Genomic DNA, 25,496 nt, shown 5'->3' with positions numbered 1-25,496 from the left:
TCCTGGAGGTTGTTCTTCCTCTCAATAATCCCTCCTCTCTCTGAAATGTGTAACTGCATCCCTAATCATTTTGCATGAGCAAAATGCAAACTGGGTTTATGAAACTTCAATAATTTAGATGTCCACTTCTCCTAGGTTTGTTTTTGCCTCCTTCTAATCTCCTTGCATACTGAAAGTAAGTAAAATGGCCATAATCTTGACAGCTATTTGCTTTAATTAATTTTAAAATAAAGCTAGAGATGACTAAATACCAGCTGTTCTGTGTGTAGCTGAGGGGTTTTCTTTCCATTCCTGTCCCCCCTTTTTTAGAAAATAAAGTGAATTAGTTCCTAAATCTATAGTGAGGGTTAAACTTTTTTAGAAGATTTATAGAATGTTTTGAGGAAAAAAGTCTGATTTTGATTTTTTAAATCCATTAAGCTAAATCACACACAAAACTCTAGTTTTAAAATAAGCAATTATTCTAAACATTATATTAATGAAGTATATTATTGAATCAAATATGTTAGTGAAAAGAATAAATGTAAATTGTTTATGTTCTTTGAGTTACAGAATGAAAGAAGAAATGGAATCCATTATCATGTTGTTTACTAGAAACACATTTATATTGACACTGACTGTTCACCTGGGCACATAAAAGTTTCCAAAAGGAAGTTTAACAGATAAATCAGCAGATAAGCAGAGAATTCCATCAGTAAACTGCCTATTTATAGGGAGGTTTAATGTCAAGGATTTTCTAAGTAAGCAGAGCATTCTAACTACTTAGAAACTGCATCTGATTGGTGAGAGTCCTGCTCAATCAATAGACAATAAACTTTTTTAAGACCCTGCTATGTGCCAGCCACTAAGCTAAGGGCTAGGGAAACAAACCAGAAAAAGAAAGACATTCTCCGCCTTCAAGGAGTTTACAATCCAACAGAGGAAGGCAGTATACAAAGGAACTGAAGGAGCAGCCACAGAGTACTCTGGTGTGGGAAGTCTTGGTGTTGGTAGAGTCAAAAGCAAACAGAGTATCTGATGGGGGGGGGGGGTGGAAGAACTAGGAATTCTGAGCCTTTTATAAAGGGAATTTTGGGAAGTGTTTTGCTAAGCTGAAGCCATCTGCACAGTGATGAGATTTCTAGTGATGAGCTTCTCTTAGGGGAAACATGATATTCATGGGGTCAAACCAAGCTCTAGGACATTATTGGATCTATCTAAGGACTAAATGACCTAAAAATGTTTGGAGAGAGGAAAAGATGGTGGGATACTTGTGTAGGTGGGCTTGGGGTGGGCTTTAATATTATAAAGGTTCCTGAAAAAAAAAACAAAGTCAGACTTGGAGTAGACATTAAATTCCTTCAGAATCTGTACCGTGAGTGTTGGGTAGAAACAGAGAGAGCGCACAAATGCTTTCATAATAAGGCCAACAAGTTGTTTCATACAACTACAGAACCACAACTACAGTAAATAAATTGTGAGGCTGTTTCATCCTTCCTCTGAGCCTCCCACCATCTGAAAAGAGGTCCTCCCATGCATATAAGTAAAAAAGACCTAGGCAGGGTCACTGGAGAAAATCATAGAATGACAGATTCAGAGCTGAAAAGATCTTTAGAGGCCAAATAGCCCAATTACCTTTTTTTTACAAATAAAAAAAAAACTGAGGCTTGATTATCACAGACTGCAAATGTCTGAAGGAAGATTAGAACCCAAGTCTTCCAGACTTCAGGTTCAACATTATATCCCAGAGATGAAAGGTCCTGGGTTCAAATCTGCCAGCAGGTACTTCCTAAATGTTTGACCCTGAGCAAGTCACTTAACTCCCATTGCCCAGACCTTACCACTCTTCTGCTTTAGAACTAATACACAGTATTGATTTTAAGATTTAAAAAAAGTCAAGGGCTTAAGAAAGAATAATTTATTAAATTGAATGAATTAATACTTGGATTCTAGCTTCAACTCTTACACTGAATTACCATGTGACTTTGAGCAAGAATGTCCTTTACTTGGTCTCGATTTCTTCATCTGTGAAATGAGTTTAATCCCTGTTGTGTCTTCCCCCTAGATCCCCTGGAAAATTAAAATGTGAAAATAGTCACTATCATACAAGGGAGAATAATAATAATAATGCAGAAGGAAAAGGTAGCATTGATGTTATGCTTATTATGTGCCAGACACTATGCTAACTAATTTACCAACATTATCTCATTTGATCCTCACAACAATCCTTGAAAGTAGTTCTTACAATTAACTCCATTTTGTTTATAAGGACACAGAGAAAAGCAAAGGGGAGGTGACTTTCCCAGAGTCACACAGTAAGTGTCTGAGCTTGGATTTGAACTCAAGTCTTCCTGGCTCCAAGTCCAGAGTTTGCTCCACTGAGCCACCCATTTCCTTCTAAAAATCTAGAAGTCCTCTGAGGCAATCAGCAGTAATGGTCATCCCCATTATTTTGAATCCAATGAAGTTTTCTCATTCTCTTCAGAACTCAACACATTTGGCCTCTAATAGAAAATTATAAGTTAAGACATGTAGAAAAGCCCAAGAAGCTTAATATCAACTCCTACACCAAAGAGACAGATATGCTGAATGGGACCTGGTCTGTGAGGGCAAACATTGACATACAGGCTCCCATGCTTCGGCTCTGTCTTCTCCACACCTTTCTGAAATCAGAGATGCCACTCTCCCCCATCCCTCCAACCTTCATCGTCTTTGGTGGTCAGAGCCAGAAGGGAGGATATGAAATCTAATCAGAGAGTAGAATAACTCAAGTTGGTTTTCCCCAGGGAATTCTCCATGAAGCTTTGGCTACCCAGGGCCTTGGTGGGAGTGGAGAATGGGGAAGGTAAGAGAGCTAGTGACGTGTGAGTTAATCCAATAATAAGATTTCTACCTATGCATGATGATTCATACACAGATTGTTAGAGTATCAGCACAGGAAGTGTCCTTAGAACACAGAACAAAGAACCTCACAGTTGGAAATGATTTTAGAAATAAATTATTACAGCATTCTCATTAAATGCAGAACTCCAAGTTCCAGAAAGTCAATGGGAAAACCTGGGTGATACGGTACCCTGGTCTCATATCTCCCAGGTCAGCCTTCTGGCCACAAAGCAAGTCCCCATGTTTGGGCACAGAATGTCCCATAAAGCCCAAGATCACATACTCCAGAATTCCTGGTCTAGCCCTGAGCAGCATCCCAAGGCTGGTATTCTGGTCAGCACTAAGATGTTACTATAGCAACAGAAGTCTGAACAATAGAAAGCTCTGATTGGACAATGGGACACTGCATTGCATTTTCCTGAGGGATATAGTTCATGGTTTTTAAGACTGTCTAGACAGTCCCCAGGGTAATTATCTTCCAATCTGATTCAAGGAATTGCTTTTGATATCCTCACTTCAACCATCACCACCATCAATTAAAATATCCTTCACCTAAGTCATTCATTTTAGACCAAATTGAGAATGTTATCTATTTCTTTTTTTAAAAACCCTTACCCTCCATCTTAGAATCAATACTGTGGATTCTACAAACATGACCATGTCTTCCTTATCATTAAAAAAATTTTTGATCCTTCCATCTTTGCTATTGTTCTCTATCTCTTCTGTCCTTTGTTACTAAACTCATCTACAATAAATACTTCCACTGGCTTTCCTCTCTCTTCTTAACCCATATCACTCCATCAAAATTGCTCTCTCTAAAGTTACCATTGATCTCTTAGTTACCCTATTCTCATGGTGGCAAACCCATGGCACACATGCCAGAAAAGGTACAGAGAGACTTCTCTGTGGGCATATGCACTGTTGCCCACCAGAGTTCATGACTAGAAAGGTAGAGGGACTTGGATGGAGCTACTTCCCTCCCCCTCTCCACTATGCCTGATGACATTTTTTCATATCACCCACCCCTCTGTCCAGCAACCTAATGGCTTCCTCCAGCTACCTCCCTTCCCTGTCTAGAGAAAAAGCGGGGAGGTGCAGCACTCAGTCTGGGGGCAACAGGGCAAAGCATGTGGTCTCTAAAAGGTTCACCATCACTGCCCTATACAATAGCCTTTTCTCAGTCATCATTCTTCTTAACCTCTTTTCAGCCTTTAACAATGTAAATCCAAGGTTCAAATCTGGCCTCAGACATTTCCAACCTGTGTGACCCCAGACAAGTCATTTTATCCCCATTGCCCTTAACACTCTTCTGTCTTGAAACCAATACATAATATTGATTCTAAGGTAGAAGGTAAAGGTTTATGTTGTTTTTTTTAATGCTGTAAATCACTCTTTCTTTGATTAGGTCTTCAGTACTTCTTTCTCTACTGGTTCTTCTCCTACCTAGTTGACCTCTCTTTCTCAGAATCATTTACTAGATTTTCATTTAAATTATATATTCAAATGATATATCTCCCACAGGGTCTTTCCCTGGACCCTTTTCTCTTCTCCCTTTTAACCAGTTGGTGATCTGCTCTTTGGATTTAATTACTATCCCTTTGTTGGCAGTTCTCAAATCTACCTGTCCTTCCTCAGTCACTCTGCTGACTTCCAATTGCTATCTGACTTTCAGATATCTCAAACTGGATTTCAAGAATCAACAGATGCAAAACAGGACTCATTAGCTCTCCTTCTAAATCCTTCTCTGCTTTCTACTTTCTCTGATATTGCAGAGAACCACATGCCTCCCATCCTTTAGACTTACAACCTAGGAAGCATCCTATATTCCCCACTGTCTCCTACCTACCATATCCAATCTGTTCACTACCCTGGAGTTCCTCTTCCAGTCTAGCTAGACTTTGGGGAGGGATGCAGCTATCTACATAGAGTCCATTGCTGACTATTCTCAAAATCTTTCATCTGGTTAGGATTTGTCAGAGTTAATTTTCTGTTGGCATAACCAGGCTGTCAAGGCAGCTGGTAATGCAGTGGATAGAGCAATGACCTTGGAGCCAGGAAGACCTGAGTTCAAATCCAGATTCAGGCACTTAATTGCTGTGTATCCTTGGTCAAGTCACCTAACTTTTCCTTGCTTCAGTTTCTCCAATTACAAAATGGAGATGATAATAATAATAGCACCTCCCTCTCTCTACCTCCTTCTCTCCCTCTCCCTCTCTCTTTTTCTCTCTCTCCCCTTCTCTCTATTTCTCTCTGTATCTCTTTCTGCCTCTCTGTCTCTGTCTCTCTCTGCTTCTCTCTCTGTCTCTTTCTGTCTTTTTTCTTTATCTCTGCCTTTGTCAGTGTCTCTCTCTCTCCCTCCCTCCCTCTCTCTCCCTTTCTCTCTCTGTTTCTTTTTCTATTTCTCTGCCTGTCTCTGTCTCTCCTCTCATTCTCCTTCTGCTTCTCTCTGTCTCTCTATGTATCTCTATCTTTCTCTGCCTGTCTGTCTTTTCTCTGTTATTTCTCTCTGTCCCTGTCTCTTCTCTCTGCCTTTGTCTGTCTCTGACTCTTTCTATTTGGATTCACTCCTTTTCCTTCTCCAGCTGCTGCTATAATAAGATCTATTTCCAACAACTATCCTCTGTCTCCTTTAGTCTCCCCAATCCCATGCCCACATGCTTTGAGTCTAGGCTACAAGAATGCACTTTCTAGAATTTATTCTTATTTTTCAAAATAAATAAAAAAATTTTTAAATAAGACAAAAGGAAGGGGTTCTTCAAAGTCCAAATAGAAGAAAATTACCTAGTTCCAAATTGGGTGGTGCCTCATTTTCAGGTGGTTTCATATCAATGCAGTTCCCCAAGCTTAGCTTTCTGGCCTGAGAGCCTCAAACCAAAGCCTCCACCATTCTCTTGGAACCAGAATGAGAATGGTACCTTCTCCTCTTACTCTTTCTCGCTGAGCTGGGAGCTCACTGCAACAATTGGAATGAAGGCTCTCTGAATTCAAGGAATCTGAAAATGAGGAAAAGACCTGATCAAGTTCTTTTACTTATTTCAGTTCCTCTGTTTGGTTGCAAATGGCTTCCCAAATGACAGATTACAAAGCAACATGCACTACAGAGGAGAAAAGGAAGTCAATGCAAAAGGACAATGTGTCCAAAGAAGATTTATTTAAGAACAGTCTATGCCATTGGCTGGAAACAGGAATGAGGATACTTCAAAATATGCTTCTATACTGGAGAAGTGGAACAGCTCCTTCCCAATTTGCATTGCTGTGACTTCTGAGCTTTCCTTTTTTGTGTCAGAGTTCAATGTCTTGTATGTATTAGAGATGCTCCTTCTTTAAGGAGGGAAGGAGGGAATTGGATTACAGAATGATGATTGGTGGACCAGATGGCCATGGGCCAGCCACCTCCCTTTTCAAATATAGCCTTTGGGACTTTTTGAATGCAACAGTTGATCGAAAGGGATGAGGCTATCAGAAAAGGATGGTCCCTGATGTAGCTAAAGTTAACTAATAAGGAAAATGTGAAGATTCTCATCCAGGATGCCAAGTGCTCTGGGGCTATCTAGGCCTAGATGTGTATTTTGTCTATGAAGTTAGTACAGGGCAAAGATGGAGAGACATTGTCAGCTGGTTTTAGGAGGTGTAAACAAAAAAGCTAAGGACAATCAACACATATGGGCTGCATCCCAGTTGTCTGTCAAGCACCAAGAAAATGTCTCCTGAGCTCTGCTCTGAAGTGAGGTCAAAATGTACTTAGATTTTAAACACACATATTTCAAACCCTGACCTGGAACTTTGCATTTGAAATGCTAACTGAAATTCAGTACAAAAGAGAGAATAAATGTCTAATATACCAAGGTCCTAATGGGGGATAGAGGCATTTAAAAAATAAAAACCTTTACCTTCTATCTTAGAATCAATACTGTTTCCAAGGCAGCAGGGTGGTAAGGACTAGGCAGTGGGGGTTAAATGACCTGCTCAGGGTCATGTACCTAGCAAGTATCTGAAGTCAGATTTGAGCCCAGGACCTCCCATCTCAAGACTTGGCTCTCCATTCACTGAGCCACCCAGCTGCCCCCAGATATGTTTTTATTATTAATACAGCTAAATAAAATGTGCTTATGTGCATATATGTATTTAATTTCTCAGATTGAGGAAATGCATTACTTTTATTTTATGTATTTATTTTTTTAAACCCTTACCTTCCATCTTAGATCTTAGAATCAGTACTATGTATTGGTTCCAAGGCAAAAGATCAATAAAGGCTAACCCATAGAACCATGGGGTTTAAATGACTGCCCAGAGTCACATAGCTAGGAAGTGTCTGAGGTCAAATTTGAACCCAGGACCTCCTATCTCTAGGTCTAGCTTTCCATCCACTGAGCCATCCATCTGCTCCCAGAAATACATTACTTTTAGAAAGACATCACCTAGCTCTCTTGGTGACTCAGCAGATAAAGTACTAAATCTGGAATCAGGAGGACTTGAGTTGAAATACATCCTTAACCACTAAGTAGATGTGGGACCTCAGGCAAACCTAGGTCTGCCTCAGTTTTCTCAACTGTAAAATGGGGCTAATACTAGCACAGCCCAGAGTGGTTATAAGGATAAAGTGAGATAATATTTATAAAGTATTTTATGAACCTTAAAGCATTTATATGTGCTAATAATTATTATGATTAAAAGTACTTGCAATGACAACTTCCTAATAAATAAAACCATATTTTTATATGCATAATAAAATAGAGGTCTAGCTCTTGAGGTGACTGGAGATTAGGACTGGACAGGGACTGGAGATCAGGGTTTATGAGGGTGAAATGGCAGAAACATGGATTGCAGAAGTCTGAAAAATGGAAAGCCCTGATTGGCCAAGAGGGTACTGCAGTGCCTTCCACTGTCATGGAAGGTAATTCACTAGGGTCTAGACAGTCTCCATGACAACTGTCTTCTAATCTAATGCAAAGAATACACTTTGCTTTTGATGAATGTTCATCCTAACCTCAATCACCTAAACCACCATGAAATGAAACATCCCTGACTCAATCATTAATTTTAGACAAAACTGGAATCGTTCCCCTATTTCTTATAGAAATCTCAAAGCTTTCTACAACACTGAGTAAAGTCCAGTTCCTGCCCTCCCTGAGGTTTCAGTCTAGTTGCATGGAACAGGGCAGTGAATGAGATGGGCATAGAAAATGCATACATTCTGGAAAATCTTCCAGGAAAGACAATTCCCAGAGCCAAGTGGACTGGTTATGATGGTAACAATCTAGACCTCTTGAAGGTCCTGTAACCACCCAGTTTAGGGGTCTCCAGAATTAGAGAGGAATCACAGTGGCTCAGCCATCCAAACAGAGCAGAGCATTCAAAGGGTGCCACTGTTGTGGCAACAGTCTCAGTTTATTTGGAGAGCTTTATTTGGAGAGCTCGTGCTAAAAGACTCCAGGCCTCCAAACTGGGATCTCAGATAGAGTTGGGATAGGAGAGAAGAGACTAATTAAGGCACAAAGGACAAGACAGAGAGAAAAGACAGAGAAGCTATCAATCCTCTGCTTGATTATCCAAATGGATGGGAAACTCACTATCTTCCAAAGGCAGAATATTGTACTTCGGGATAACTGTTTGAGACAACTTCATTGTTAAAGAGTTTTGATTTCTTGACATGAAGCATGAATGTGCTTCCCTGAAATTCCAGCCCCTTCCCCACTCATTGCTCTAGGTGCTGCCACTAGGGTCAAGTAGAACAAATATAATCTTCTTTCATGTGACAGATTTTCAAATATTCTAAAGACAACCATCCCATCATTCCCCAAAGATATTATCATCATGGACATTGTGCCTCTCTGGATGCAGCCCTAGATGGCTTTGACTGTCCTTATCAACTCACTATCACATCCTCTACAACAACTCATCCAAACCTTCTCATTCTTCTTCAAATGTCCCATCACAACCCCCTACCATCACCTTTCTCAGATGAGAAACTTGCCTCATGTTTTATAGGGAAAAAATCAAGTCATTCACCATAAGCTCCTTCTTCTTCCCTCTTCCTCATCTCACATCTCTCTAATGCTCTCTGTCTCTATCTCATCCTTCATCCTTCTTTCCTGTAATGAGGTAGCTTTACTCCTTATCAAGGTTAACCACTCTACCTGCTCAGGAAATCCCATTCCATCTGATCTCCTTAAAAAGATCTCCCACTCTGTCATCTCTATCACTTAATTTCAATCTATCCCTGTCTACCACTTCATTCCTTTTGTCTATAAACATGACCATGTCTCCCCAGTCCTGAAAAAGTCTCACTTGATTCTTTCTACCCCAATAACTATCATCCTGTATCTCTTCTGTCTTTTGAGGTTAAATTCCTCAAAAAGGTTGTCTCTCCATTTTCTCTCCCCTCACTCACTTCCTAACCCTTTATCACTCCAATGAAACCTCTCTCTGAAGCTATCAGTGATCTCTTAGTTACCAAATCCAACTCACCTTTTCTTAATCTTCATTCTCTTCAATTTCTCTGAAGTCTTTGACACTGATGATTCTTGTCTCCTCCTTTATTCTCTCTCTTACTCAGGTTTTCAAATCACCACTCTATCTTGGTTCTTTGCCTACATATCTAAATACCCCTTCTCAAAGTCACCTTTGTTGGAGTCTCATCCATATCTGGAGGAAGGAAGGAAGGAAGGAAGGAAGGAAGGAAGGAAGGAAGGAAGGAAGGAAGGAAGGAAGGAAGGCAGGGAGGGAAGGAGGGAGGAAGGAAGGAAGGAAGGAAGGAAGGAAGGAAGGAAGGAAGGAAGGAAGGAAGGAAGGAAGGAAGGAAGGAAGGAAGGAAGGAAGGAAGGAAGGAAGGAAGGAAGGGAGGGAGGGAGGGAAGGAGGGAGGAAGGAAGGAAGGAAGGAAGGAAGGAAGGAAGGAAGGAAGGAAGGAAGGAAGGAAGGAAGGAAGGAAGGAAGGAAGGAAGGAAGGAAGGAAGGAAGGAAGGAAGGAAGGAAGGAAGGAAGGAAGGAAGGAAGGAAGGAAGGAAGGAAGGAAGAAAGGAAGGAAGGAAGAAAGGAAGGAAGGAAGGAAGGAAGGAAGGAAGGAAGGAAGGAAGGAAGGAAGGAAGGAAGGAAGGAAGGAAGGAAGGAAGGAAGGAAGGAAGGAAGGAAGGAAGGAAGGAAGGAAGGAAGGAAGAAGGAAATTTATTTCATTGTCTAGGCAAAAAAGCCCAATGAGCTTAATTTTTATTTATATACCACATATTGCAATGAGGCTGATCTGTGAATAGGGTCTGGTCTGTGAGGACAGGTATTGAAATACAGGTCCTATTACTCTACTCAGTCTTCTCCACACCTTCCTCAAGACCCAGAGACCACAGTGCCCCTACTCCCTCTCCCATCTTCAATTCAGGAGATAATGTCCAGTTAAATAGCAGAAGGACCCAAGAGTTATTTTTTCCTGAGAAATCCACCACAAAGCTTTAGCTACCCAGCAAAATGGTGCTGGTTAGAGGGGAAAACTGCAAAGAATGGATAAATAATGAGTTGCTATTTAATTCCACAATAAGATCTCTACTTTTGAACACTGTTTCATATAGTGTTAGAGTCTCGGCACAGGAAGCACCCTTTGAACAGAGAATAAAAAATGTCAGAGATGAAAGGATTTTATGGATAACCTACTATACCTTCCTTGTATAATAGGAATAGAATCTGAATCCCAGAATGTCAGTGGTAAAACATGGATGATATAGTAGCCTAGTGTATTATTTCCTAATCTAATGTTCTTGTCATTGCATCCTGTTGCTTCTCTGTGAAGCATAGGCACAGAATGTCCCATAAAGCCCAAAGCTACATATTTCAAAAATTTCTGGCCTATTCAAGAGTGACATCTTAAGATTGATATTCTGGTCAGCACTTAGATGTTGCCAAAGCATCAGAAGTCTGAATACTGGAAAGCGCTGATTGGACAACAGGGCACTGCAGTAAATATCTCTGAGGGGAATATTTTTTTAGGTTTCTCTACTGTCTAGACAGTTTCCATGGTAACCACCCTCCAATCTGATGCAAGGAATACTTTTTGCTTTTTATAAGGATATGTCATCCTTCAATGGCACCAACCCCAATTGGACCTACAACAGGCTTAGGCAACCCCACTCTACCTGCCTTATCAACTCATTAAAAAAATTCCTGACCAATTCTTCAATTTTAGACCAAGCTGGAGGAGTTATCCCTATTTCTTATAGAAAATTCAGAGCTCTGTGCAGTGATGAGTAAACCCTATTTTGAGGATTCAATCTAGTTGGAAGAGTAGGGCAATGAGAGATGTAGAGGTAATATATGCACCTATTCATTAAAAAAAAATCACCAGGAAAAAGATTCCCTGAACCAAATGGGCCCATTATGATGGTAACAATCCAAGATTCTTAGAGATACCTGAACCTTCCTTCTCAAGAGACACAGGAGATAGAGAGGCATCTCTACTCCCCTTTTAAATCTAGATTCTAGGATCTCTAGGTACACTAGTTGACTTAGAGGAGTAAGAACATCAGAAGAGAATGTCTTGGTTTATTTACTAGGTTAGTTAACAAGGAGAATGTGAAGTTTCTCATCTATGAAACCAGGTGCTATAAGACTATATAAAGCTATGAAATTGGTCCAACTAGAGCAGAGCATTCAAAGAGATGCCACTGTTACAAAAAAGCATCTTACTTTAGCTGGGCAGCTGATGCTAAGAGACAACTGGCTTCAGAACCTTGATCTCAGATAGGATTAGTGCAAGAAAGGAAAAAGAGATTAATGGAGGCATCCATGGAAGGGTAGTTACTAAAGGACAAATTAGAGAAAAAGGGTAAAATGGCCATCAAGCCTCTGCTTGAGTATCTACAGGGATGGGAAACTCACTACTTATCAAAACATAGTTTGGGATATCCTCACTGTTCAGAGCTTTTTTTCCTGTTACCAGGTCACAGCCTCCACCTCCCTCATACAGCCAGAATGAGAATGTTCCATAATACTCCTACTATCTGTTCACCCCCAAAGAGAAACAATCTCTCACATGTGTCAGACATGGAACTCATAATAAAAAAGGGGGTGAGCTGGGAAGGCACTGCAATGCAGAGTAGGGAGCTGCTGCTCCGTTGTCCCAGGATGGATGGATGAACATTTTGAGGTGAGCAGTATTCCCTCTCCTCTCCAGCCTGCTCCATAGACTGTCCTTAAATAAGTCTTCTTTAGAAACATGTATCTTTGGCATGGGTTTCCTTTTGCTCTCCCTAGTGTAAGATTGTCAAATAATCTGTATTTGGAAGCCATTTTCTAGCAAATAAAGGAATAGAAATGAATAGCAAGTCTTTTCTTCCTTCTCAGATTCCTTGACCCCTGTTTCAATGATTACAGAGAAAAGTGCATCTATACTGGAACAATGGAGCAGCAGCTCCCCACTCTGCATTGCAGTGGCTTCCCAGCTCACCCTTTTTTTGATTAGGAATTCCATGTAGGATATATATTATAGATGATCCCTCTGGGGGTGAGGGGGATCACAGATGAATGATGATTGGGGATGCAGAGAGGCATGAGCCAGTTTCCTTTTTAAATCTAGGTTTTAGGATCTCTGAGTACAGTAATTGATTTAGAGGGATAAGAACATCAGAAGAGAATGTTCTGGTTTCCACTAGGTTAGTTAACAAGGAGAATGTGAAGTTTCTCATCCATCAAATCAGGTGCCTTAAGATTGCAGAAAGCTATAAAACTGGTCCACTTGTAGACTTTGTCTGAAGTTTTGAGGGGCAGAGAGAGGAAGACCTTATCAGCTGGTTTTAGGGATAAAATAATCTTTAAAAGGACAATCAACACTGATGGGATGCATTCTAGATTCTGTCAAGAAATGACTTTTAAGTTATTCTCTCAAATGAGGTCATGAGATACTTATCTTTGGAAACACACACACACACACACACACACACACACACCATTCTGACTGGAATTTTACATTTGAAATGCTAACTCAAATTCAGTAGGACAGAGGAAATAAACAAAGATCCTAACAGCAGACCTGTATTATCAATACAACTAGGTTTAAATATATATATATATATATATATATAATATTAAACAAAAATGGCTCAATTAAATTGCTCAGATTGAGGAAAAAATAAAACTTGCAGAAAACTATCACCTAGAGAGTGAGGTGGCTCAGTGGAAAGAGCACTAGTCCTGAAATCAGGAACACTTGACTTCAAATCCAGCTTTAGACATTGACTAGCCATGTGATATTAGGCAAGTCTGGGTCCACTTCCCTTTCCTCATCTGCAAAATAGGGGCAGTAATAGTATATCCCTCCCAGAGTTGCTCTGAGGATATTTGCAACATAACTAATATTTGCAAGGTGCTTTGCAAGCCTTAAAGCATGATATAAATGCTAACAATTGCGACTATGATTACTTATAATTCCTAGAAGCAAAGGCAGACTCTTATAAAAACATTAAAATAGGGGGTCTAGAACCCCAGGTGACTGGAAATTAGGACTGGCAATCAGGTTTTATGAGGATCAGTTGGCATAAATGAGGATTTGGGTCTAGAGAAGAGTTCAGGTCCTACACCAAGTTCTACAATGAGACAAACCTATTGAATGGGGTCTTGTGTGTGAGTGCAGAAGCATTGAAGTACATACCCTAAGGCTCCCATTCAGTCTTCTCCACACCTTTCCAAAGATCCAGAGGTCACAGTGTCTCCCTCCCCAAATCCCTTGATAGATCCTGAAACCAAAACCCCTTTTCCCCTTCCCCTTTCCTTACCCCAACCCCACTCCAGAACCTGTCCAAACCATGAGACAAAGCCCCAGTAAAACCTAGTAGAATGTCAGGACTTTGCTGTCAGGCCTAGTCAAATGACTTCCCCTAATCACTTACCATCAGGCCTGGGAACTTCCCACCCCAAGAGACCAGGACTCCCCACCCTCTTATGGCCATCTAATGAGCTTCACCCAAGCACTCCAATTTTGCCCAATAGAGACAACTGTAAAGGGTTAACTTTTGGGAGGCAGGAGTTTGATCAAAAGCCAATGCACAGTTAATTAAATGCAAAACCCTTAGCTTAATATTAGGAAATATGGATTGGAAATAGGAAGGAAGAAAGTGAAAGTAATCTTAAAATAGCTTATAGTTTACAATACCCCAGATCCCAATCCTAACTAAATTTCTCTAAAAAACCCTACATCTATCTGCCTCAGTGGGCAATATCTTCTGCTAGGCCAAAGCCCTCCACATCTACTTTCCCATTCTCACTATCTAATAATATAACCACTATTTACCTTATCTACCCAACTTAATCGATAATCAATAAGACTGTTTAGGCCTTAAATCCATTTCTCAGTCTCCTCACAGTCCCAGAGAGAGCAAGCCACACACACTCCTCTCTCCAGGGGACCCAGAGACAAAAAGCCCTTTCCAGTGGTTGGCAACTTATAAACCACACTCAGCCACATCCTTCTGTCACCACCTGCCAACCTGCATAGCAGGGGGTCTCTTACTGAAAAATATTGCTCCTTTTCCCTCAAATATAAAAAGGGAGAAATGAATAAAAACTCTCTTGACACAATAGGTTATCTCATCCCAGATCACTACCCTATAAAATATTGCCTCCTTTTCCACCCAGGTGGAGACCCCTAGCCATCTGCAGATTGGAGGCTCCCCACCCCTCTCTTTTCTTCCTCTTCTCCCCTCCTTTCCTCTACTAACACTTTGCTGCATTGCTCAATCTCTCTGTCTCATTTGCCTCAGGTCAGACTCCCATCAGTCAGGTCTGACCCACCTCAATTCCAGTTCCCTTGGCAGTCAGACTGGGAAGGAGGAGATGAAGCCCACTTAGAGAGTAGAATGGCCCAAGAGTTATTTTTTTCCTGCAATGTCCACCATGAAACTTTGGCTACTCAGGACCCTGGTGAGTGGGGAGAACCACAAAGGAGAGAGAGAAAATGAGCTGTGGCTAATTCAGCAAATCAGATCTCCATCTGTAAAGAGTGCTTCACACAGACTGTTAGGACAGGAGCACATCTTGAACACAGAACAAAAAATGCCAGAGGAAAGGACTTTATGATCTCCTCATGTAATAGGGAAAGACTCAAAGACCCAGAAAGTCTGAGGTAAAATCTGGACATTTTAGCCCTCTAGTGTGTCACTTCATCCTGCTCCTCTCAATTAATCAGTTTCCTGGCATAGGCACTAATTGTCCCATAAAGTCCAAGGCCATGTCTACTCCAAAATTCTGGCCTGCTCAAGATTGACATCCTAAGGCTGGGGTTCTGGCCTGCAATGAAATGTTGCCATAGCAACAGAAGTCTGGAAAATGGAGAGCCCTAATTGGACAAGAGGGCACTGCAGCCAATTTTCCTGCAGGAGATAGTTCACAGGTTTATCTGCTGTCTAGACAATCTCCATGGTAAACATCCTCCAAACAGACAGAAGGAATACTTCTTTATGAGTATATGTCATAACCTCCACCACCACTATCAATAAAAGAAAAAAATTAATTTAAAAGAGAAAAATACCTTACCCCAGGCTTCAATTTTAGACTAAACTGAGGGGTTACACTTATTTAAAAAAATACCCTTTTCTTCTGCCTTAGAATCAATACTGTGTATTGGTTCCAAGGCATAAGAGTGGTAAGAGTTAGGCCAAAAATTAAGTGACTTGCCCAAGGTCACACAGCTAGGAAGTGTCTGAATCCAGATTTGAACCCAGGATCTCCCATCTCAAGGCCTGACTCTCACTCCACTGAGCCACCCAGCTGTCCCCAGTTACCCCCTTTTTTTTGTAGAAAACTTAGAACTTTATACAATGATGAGTAAACTCTATAGTCTCTTCCTTTTCTGAGGTTTCAGGCTAGTTGGGGAGAGCAGAGCAATCAGTGAGGTGAGGATAGGATATGTATACATTCATAAATGTCACCAGGAAAAAAAAGATTCCCTGAACTAAATAGTCTGATTATGATGACAGTCTAGGCCATCTGTCTCAAGGCATTTGGGGAGGACTGGAGATGTGTTTCAGGGCTTTATGTCCAAACAGGGAAGAGCATTCAGAGGAATGCCACTGCTAATGCAAACACTCTAGTTTAGTTGGAAAACTGAGGCTAAGAGGTAACAGGCTGCTAAACCTGAATCTTAGAAAGCGTTGGTGTAGGAAAGGAAAAAGAGCTTAATGGGGGCATCCAAGGAAGGGTAGTTATTCAAGAATAAACCAGAGAGAAAAGGTAGATTGGTCATTAATCCTCTTCTTGATTGCCTCCAATGACAGGAAACTTACTACCTATCAAACAGACAATTGTACTTGGGGATAGCCATTTGGGTTAACTTCATTTTTAAGAGTTTCAATTTCCTCACAACCAGCTTAAATGTGCTTCCATGAAATTCACTCCCTCTTCAACCCACACATTGGTCTTGGTCCTGCCAACTAGGGCCAAGTAGAACAAGTCTAATCCTTCTTTCATGTGACAACCCTTCAAATGCTTAAAGACAACTCCCATGTCCTTCCTTAAGGATAAAATCCTCTTGTAGATGTAAGCACTGAGCCTCTTTGCATGTAGCCCCAGATGGCTTTGACTGCATTGGCACTGATTAAGTTTGTGCATCATTAAAACTTCCAGATCTTTTTTATATCATCTAGTGACTAGCCAGGTTTCCTGATCCTTCATTTGTGCAGTTGATTCTTTGGAGTCATGTGTAGGACCTGTATATTTACCCCCTTGTTAATTTACTCTTTCTAAGATCAGCCCATCATTTAAGTCTGTTGCTATCCTTTTGAACCCTTTCTTAGCCTTATTAATCATCCCAGATTCTTATGATTTGCAAGCTGGTGTCTGCAGCTGATATATGTAAAGGGCTTTGCAGACCAGAAAGTCCTTTGTTAATGTCATGAAGAAGAAAGAAGAATGAATAAGAGGAAAAGGAAGGGGGCAGGGAAGAACAGTACTAAGGACAAATCCCTGGGGTATCACACTAGAGAGTTCTCACAGAGTTGATTTCTATACTAATAATTTTTGTTGGTGTCACAATATTCCCTCTCAATTGTGGGAGTAGAAACACAGAAGAAAAACATATAACTTATCACTTATCACTTGAATATATAGGTACATGATTTGGGGTTCTGACTTTAAAAGATTGCTCTCTAGCAAAACTGAATAATATGGAAATAGGTATCAAATGATAACATTTTTACAACCAAGTGTAATTGCTTGTGGACTCTGGGAGGGGAGACAGAAGAGGGAAGAGAAAGAAAATGAATCATATACACATAGGACAATATTTTTTAAATAAATAAATATTTTTTAAAAAGGAAAAAACCCCAATATTCCCTCTCAGGTTACTTCCCCAACCACTCTCTCTTCTTTTCCTCATCTTGACCCCTTGGTGAACCAATTCATCTTTACACTGTCCTTTCCTCCTCTCATTTCACTGATTGGTTACTGCTAAACCTCAGTTTTGACTCATTCCCATCCTTCATCTCATTTACTCCTACCCTTTTTTGGAAAATGTAGAAAATCACACAACCATTTTGACTTGGTCCACTTATAAGAGATGTTATACAACCTCACTGCTGCTAGATAATCTTACCCTACATGCTTTATCAACTCAACTATCCCACTCTCCACAGTGGCTTTTCCAAACCTTTTCACCCCTCTGCAAACTGGTTCATTCCCTACATTTTACAAGAAAAAATTGAGGTCATTCTCCCTTCTTCTTCATCTCACATCACTCTGATGTCTTCTGCCTCTACTATCTTCTTCCCTTCTGTCTCCCATTATAAAGTAGATATACTCTTCATCAAGGCCAACCCCTCTCAGGAGATCCCATTCCATCAAATCTCCCTTAAATATTGCCCACTTTGTCGTCCCTAATCTATCATTTATTCTCCTTCTCTCCTTGTCCACTGCCTCATTCCCTACTGCTACAAACATGTCTTCGGTATCCGACAAATCCCTCACTTTGTCCTTTCATTTCCACTCATTTCCTATATCTTATCTGTCCTCTGTGGCTTAGTTCCATGCAAATAACATCTCCATTTAATACTTCCATTTTCTCTCATCCAACTCTCTTCTTAACCTAACTCCACTGAAACTGCTCTCTCTAAAGTTATCAGTAATCTCTTAATTGCCAAATCCAATGGCCTTTTCTCAGTCCTCATTCTCCTTGACCTTTCTGAAGCCTTTGACACTGTTGATCACTGCTGATTCATCTACACATCTGAACACTCTTTCTCTATCCCTTTTGCTGGATTCTCAGCCAGATCAGGTCTTCAAACTTTTGATCTTCAACAAGGTCCTTTCCTGGGCTGCCTTCTCTTCTCTCTATTCTGCTTATCTTGATTATCTTAACAGTTCCTTTGAATTCAACTATCATCTCTGTGCTGACAATTCTCAAATCTACCTATCCTGCTCCAACTTCTCTGCTGACCTCCAATCTCATATCTCCAACTGATTTTCAGAAATCTCAAGTTGTATGCCCAAGGATCTTCTTAAACTCAACATATCCAAAACAGAACTTGTTTTGGAGGATCTTTCCTCCTGTATCTTCCCCTGCCCCTGCCTTCCCTACTACTATAGAAGGAAACACCATCTGAGACTTGCAACCTTGGAATCACCCTCAATTCCTCATTATGTCTCACCCCTCATGTGTAATCTGTTGCCAAGGCTGTTGATTTTTCCTTTGAAACATCTCTTGAATATGGCTCCTTCTCTTCTCTCCTCTTTCACTAGCACTCCTCTGAAGGTTTTCATCACCTCATTACTAGACAGTTATAATAGCCTACTGGTGGATCTGCCTGCCTCAAGTCTCTCCCCACTCCAATCCAATCTCCATTCAACTATTTAAGTGATTTAACTAAAATGAAGATCAGATCATGTCACATACACACACTCACAAAATATCAATAAATTCCAATGGCTTCTCATTGTTTCTAGGGTAAAATGTAAAATGCTCTGTTTGACATCCCAAAACCCTTCATTACCTAACCCCCTCCTACATTTTCAGACTTGTTACCCCTTATTTCCCATCAGGCACTTTTTGATCCAGTGACACCTACCTCTATGGCTGTTCCACAAGTGGGCCACTTAGTTTTGGGAATTTTCTCTTGATGTCTCTTTTTCCTAGAGTGCTCCCTTTCCTCATCTCTGCCTCCTGGTCTCACAAATTTTAAATTTTAAATTTTAAATCCCAACAAAAATCCCATCTTCTACAGTAAGTCTTCATACTCCTCAATTTCATGGTTTTATTTCTGTTAATTATTTCCTATTTATCCTCTGTATGGCTTGCTTTGTATATATTTCTTTGCTTGTGACCTTCCCCCTCCCATTTGTAAAGTTCTCGAGTAAAGGGACTGCCTTTTGCCTCTTTTATAGCACTAGTACTTAACATGGTGCCTTGCCTGGCATCTCATAGCCACTTAATAAATATTTTACTGACTTCCTTACTTGGTGAGTGCAAATCTTAAAGTCTTGGATGATGGTCTGAGAAATTCAATACCCTGGGGTCTATCTGTGGATAGTCTTCTATAGCCAGCCCACTTTCTCTGCTGCTGCTGTGGCTGCTGCTTCTAGCTCTTTTTGAATAATCTCTTTTCTGATAGCATCTGTAAATAGATATCTCTTGGAACAATGTTTTCCTCCTCAGAAAGTCTATTTCCTTATTCTCAGAGAAGAGCCCCCTTTCTTTGCTTGACTTCAAGCTTTCAGAATGTCTTTTGAATGTCATGCTGATGCCAGGATTCCTGCCTGAATGCCAACATCACATCTTCTCAAAGTCCCCGTTACACTGTAACTTCCTCAAAAGTCAGGGCTATGTCTTAACAAAATTTTTGTCTCTCTCAATGTCAAGTACATTTCTTGACACACAGTAGACACTTAAATCTTTAATTAAGTAGAATTGAGACTTGGATTCTGGCCCCAACTCCCCAGTGAATTACTGTGTATCTTTGAACAAGTCACTTCCCTAAATGGGTCTCATTTCTTCATTTGTGAAATGAGGAGCTTAAACCCAGCCTTATCTACTTCCCAGACATTTTGGAAGAATAGAAGAAGAAAGTGACCATGATCCTTCATGGGAGAATAAAAAACAGCAATAACAAAAAAACTATAATAAAAAATAATAAGGGCAAGGATTTTTAATGCTAATGAGATGCCAGACACTAAGAGCTTTATGAATATTATTTACACAACAACCCTGGGAGGTAGGTCCTCTTATTATCCCAATTTTATAGATAAGGAAACTAAGATATACAAAAGTAAAGTGACTACTTAGGGTCACATAGTAAGTTTCTGAGCCTGGATTTGAACTTGTCTTCCTAAGTTAAGACTTTGGTCTCTATCCACTACAACATTTAGACTCCACTAAAATCTAAAAGTGCTCTATGGTCATCAATGGCCATGGTCATCCCCATCTTCTGGACTTCAATAAAACTTTTTTCTCTTCATAATTCAACATGCTGGGCAAAAATAGAAAATTATAATTTAAGATATGTAAAAAGAAAACTTGGACTTCCATTCTCCAGAAAGAAGAGCCCAAGGAATTTAATATCAGTTCCTAGAGCACATACTACAATAAGGCAGATGTGGTGAATGGGGCCTGGTCTGGGAAGACAAGCATCTAATTACAGGCCCTGCTGCTCCTGGTCAAGTCTTCTCCACATCATCCTCAAGACCCAGAGGCAATGCTGCCTTTTCTCATCCTCCAGCCCTACCTTCAGCTGCCTTGGTGGACAGATGAGGAAGGAGGAGATAAAGTCTAGTCAAGGAACAGAAGGGGCTAAGAGTTATTTTTTCCTGGGAAGCCCACCATGAAGCTTTGTCTTCTCAAGGCTATGGTGAGAGGGGAGAACCTCAAAGGAAGGATTGATAAATGAACTTCAGGTTAATTCAGTAATAATAAAATCTCTACCTGCACACAGAGCTTCCTACACAGTGTGTTAGACTATGAGTGCTAGGAGCATCCTTAAAATGAAGAACAAAGAATGTCAGGTGTGGAAGAAATCTTAGAAATAAATTACAACATCCTCACATAAGTGGAAAGGATTATGAATCTCAAAAATCAAATGGAAAAATAGGAGCAATATAGCACCTCAGATTCCTATCTCTCAGGGCAGTGCATTTTGCTATCTCACAAAGAAGCAGGGCTGCCATGTTTGGGCACAAAGGGTCTCATAATGTCCAAAGCCAAACTTTGTCCAAACAATGTCCAAATTTCCTGCCCATCCTATGGCTGGTATTCTGGCCTGCAGTGAAATGTTGCCATAGAAACCAAAGTCTGAAAAATAAACAGCCCTGATTGGACAACAGGCCACTGCAGTACATTTCCCAGCAGGAGATAAATCATGATTTTCTCTGCTGTCTAGACAGTCTTGATGGTAATTATCCTTCAACGTGATGCAAAAAATCTTCATGTTGAAAGGTACATGTCGTACTCTCTCCTCCACCACCCCAACAATGAAAACATCCCTGTTCTATTCTTCAATTTTAGAACAAATTGGGGGGAGTTATCCCTATTTCTTATAGAAAAAAAACAGAACCTGGTACAATGATGAGTAAACTGCAGTCCCTACCCTCTCTGAGTTTAATGGAAGGGAGCAGGGTGGAGAGTAAAGTAATAAGAGAATAGACACACCTTTATAAAAACCATCAGGAAAGGGGCAACTGGGTTTCAGAGTGGTTAGAGCACTGGGCCTGGAGTTGAGAGATCCTGGGTTCAAATATGACCTCCTAGGTGTGTCATTTAACCCTGATTGTCTGATCTTTCAGCTCTTCTGTCTTATAACTGACACTAAAACAGAAGGTAAGGTTTGTTTGTTTTTTTAAATCAGGAAAGAAAATTACCTACATCAAATGCACCTATTACAATGGTGACAGCTGAGACCTCTTAGAGGTCTCAGGAATTAACAGTGATAGGAAACTCACTACCTCTCAAAGGAGATCATTGCACTTAGAGATAACTGTTTGGGATAATTTCATTATTGGGAGTTTTTATTTCATGACACCAAACTTAATTAATTAAACTTCCTTGAATTTTCCCACCCCCAACCCAACAATTGCTCTTTGATCCCCCACTAGGATCAACTGGAAGGAATGTAATCCTTTTATGTGACAATCTTATAAATACTAAAAAGCAATTCCTATGTCCTTCCCCATAGGTAGTCATCTCCTGGACACACAGACACTTCCTTTCTGCAAGCAGCACTAGATGACTTTGATTATCTTGTAACCCTGTTGGCCTTTATTAAGCTTGTGGTCCTCTAAAACCTCTAGATCTTTTTCATATCAATACTTGTCTAGCCAGGCCTCCCTGATTATTCATTTTTGCAGTTGATTCTTTGTGTTCATGTGTAGGACTTTATTATTTACCCCCTTGTTAAATTAAATCTTTCTTGAGTCAACCCATTATTTCAGCCTATCAAAATTTTTTGAATCCTGTCTCTTTTTTTAACCCATACCTTCTGTCTCAGAATCAATATTAAGTGTCAGTTCCAAGGCAGAAGAGAAATAAGGGTGAGACAATGGGGGTTAAAGAAGGGACCTTTGCCCAGGGTCACACAGCTAGGAAGTATCTGTGGTCAGATTTGAACCCAGGAACTCCCATCTCCAGGTCTGGTATTTTTTCTATTGTCCTACCTATCAAGCTGCACATTGGATTCTGCCTTAATGTTAGGGACCTCATGAATTTTTATGAGCTGCAAATTTGGTAACCCTGGTGTCTATAGATTCAGTTACTAATTAATCTATCTAAAGCACTTTGTAGACCTGAAAGTTTTGTAAATGTCATGTAAATGTCATGAAGAAAAAGGAGAACAAACAGTAGGAAAAGGAGAAAAAAGAACAACCCAGGACCAAGGACAAGGCCCTGGGGCACCATCCTAGAGGCATCCCTCAGAGCTGATTTCTATTTCAATATAAATTATTTCAAACTATTTCCCTGCCACCCAAGCCAGCTCTGCCCATTCTCTCCAGTCCTCCTCATCTTGTCCCCTTGGTGAAATAATTCAACCCTACATTGTCATCCTCTCTTGAGTCCCTAACCAACTGAGTTCTGACAAGCCTCAGTCTTGAATCACTCTTACTCTTCATCCTCTTTGCTCCTACATCTCTGATGCTGAAAGAAGATGGAGAAAATTGCACAAGCACATTCTGACTAGGTCCACTAGAAAGATATATGTGTGTGTGTGTATATATATATATATATATATATATATATATTACACAACCTCTAATGCACTCTCACTGATGCTAGATAATCCTCTATCTGTCTTCTTAATTCACTATCCCATTCTCCATAGAAGGTGTTCTAAAACCTTCTATCACTCCTAAGACCTCCTATGACTTCCTGTCCCCCTTTTGTTCAGGTGAAGATCTTCCTTCATTTTAATGAAAGTATTGACATCATTTGCCTTGAATGCCTTTTTTTTTCTGGGAAATTAGGCAGTGCAGTAGAAAGATGGCTAAGCCTGGAATCAAGAAGACCTATCATTCTGAGTTGAAATCCTGATCTCAGTTTTCAGATCTAACAGTGTGACCCTGAACAAAGCACTTTACCCTGTTTTCCTCAATTCCTCATCTGTAAAAAAAAAAAGCTAGAAAAGGAAATGGCAAACCCCTTCAGTATCTTTGCCAAGAAAACACCAAATGGACTCATGAAGAATTGGACTCAAGTGAAAAATGACTGAACAACCTTCTTGTTTACTCTTCCCCATCTTATCTCATTCATATCTCTTTGCTCATTTCTGTCTCCCACGATGAGGTAGCTTTACTCTTTTTCAAGTTTAACTCCTCTGCCTGCTCTAATGATCCCATTCCATCCCATCCTCTTTAACACATTGCTCACTCTGTCATGCCTCCCCTATTGCTTATTTTCAGTCTCCCCTTGTCTATTAACTTATTTCTTTTCCATATAGAAATGTTTCTTCATCTTCCTACCCTGGAAAAAATCCTCCCTTGATCCTTCAATCCCTGTTGTTGTCTTCTGTCCTTTGTGGATAAACTCCTTGAAAAAGCCATCTACAACAGGGACCTCCATTTCGTCTCTCCTCACTCTCTCCCTATACCGTCGTCATGCCACTGAAGACACTGAAACTGTGCTCTCTAAAGTGGCCAGTGAATTCTTGGTTGCTAACCTCAATAGACTTTTCTCTGTCCTCATTCTTCCTGACCTCTCTGAAGCCTGTGACACTGTGGATCACTCTCTCCTCCTCAATACTAGCTTCTCTTTAGGTTTTCAGGACGCCAGTCTCTCCTGCTTCTTAGGAGACTCACTTTCTTCATCTGTGAAGTAAAGAGTTTAATTCCTGCCTTATCTGTATCCCAGACATCTTAGAAGAGGAGAAGAGAAAACTGGTCATAATCCTGCAGGGGAAAATAACTATATTAATCATTATCATCATTATAGCTAACATTTATATAGCACTTGCTATGTGTCAGGCACTATACTGAGTGCTTTACAAACACTATCTTATTTGGTCCTCATGACAATCCAAGGAGGTAAATGTTATTTTTTTAGAAAACATTTTATAGGAACATCTAGGTGGCTTGGTGAGTAGAGAGGCAGGCCTAGAGACAAGAGATTCTGGGCTTAATACTGACTGCAGACACTTCCCAGCTGTGTGACCCTGGGCTAGTCATTTAACCCCCATTGCCTAACCCTTATTGCTCTTCTGCCTTGGAACTAACACTTAGTATAGATTCTAAGATGAAAAATAAGGGTTTAAAAATTTTATAGATAAGACAACTGAGGGAAGTAGGGGTGTAGTAACTTTCCAAGGATAAATGGTAGTAAGTATCTAGGGTTAGAACTGGGTTCAGGTCTGCCTGACTCCAGGTCCAGCCCTCTCTCCACTGCAACACCTGGCTGCCTCTAAAATCTAAAGGGCTCCGTGGCCATTAGAGATCACATTCATTCATTCATTATTTTGATTTTAATGAAACCTCCCTCCCCCTTAACAACATAACAGAACATACTTGTTCACCAGTGGAAAATTATAAGTTACAACATGCAGAAAAAACTTGTGATTCTGTTGTATGGAAAGTAGAACTCAGGGTGATTAATGTCAGTTCTTACACCATGAACTATAATGAGATAAATGGGCTGATTAGAGTCTGGTCTGTGAGGACAAGCATTGAGAGAGAGGCCTTAGTGCTCCTTAGTGCTTCCCACCTTCCTCAAGTTGCAGAGGCTGCAGAGCCTCTCTGTTCCCAATTTGAGCTCCCTTGAAGGTCAGATGAAGGGAGTAGGAGGTGAAAGACAGCCAGACAACAAACAGAAGGACTTATTTTTCCTGGGAAAACCACCATAAAGATGTGCCTATCTAAGACCAGGGTGAGGGCAGATAACTGCAAAGGAAGGAAAGCTGATGATCTGCTGGTTAATTCAATAATAAGCTTTCTCCTTATGCCCAGGGTTTCATCCATAAATGTGTTAGAGAATCAGTGCAGGGAACACCCTTAGAGCACAGAACAAAGAATGTCAGAGAAGGAAGGGATCTTAGAAAGAGGCTACCAAAGCCTCATCATGTAATAGGTAAGGATGCTAAGCCCCAGAAACACAGTGAGAAAACCTGGATGATATATGACCCCAGTCTCCTATCTCTCAGTTCAGCCTTCTAGCCATTGCTTCCTGCTGCCTCTCAAAAAAACAGCCCCATACATGGA

General features: G+C 40.5%; 1 long non-coding RNA gene across 1 annotated transcript in view; it reads right to left on the bottom strand.

Moving 5' to 3' along the window:
• Positions 1-1,882: 1,882 nt before the first annotated feature.
• The window catches only part of LOC103094499 (uncharacterized), a 45,821-nt gene continuing 22,207 nt past the window's right edge, over positions 1,883-25,496 (bottom strand). Inside the window, exons 3-4 of the long non-coding RNA XR_465673.2 lie at positions 5,644-5,855; positions 1,883-2,049 (exon numbers count right to left, since the gene is read on the bottom strand). This is a non-coding gene — a long non-coding RNA (uncharacterized LOC103094499). The remainder of the gene's footprint in view (positions 2,050-5,643; positions 5,856-25,496) is intronic.

This window comes from Monodelphis domestica, chromosome 3 (assembly GCF_027887165.1).
Source record: "Monodelphis domestica isolate mMonDom1 chromosome 3, mMonDom1.pri, whole genome shotgun sequence".
NCBI lineage: Eukaryota > Metazoa > Chordata > Mammalia > Didelphimorphia > Didelphidae > Monodelphis > Monodelphis domestica.
This window is presented reverse-complemented; position numbering and strand designations above follow the sequence as displayed.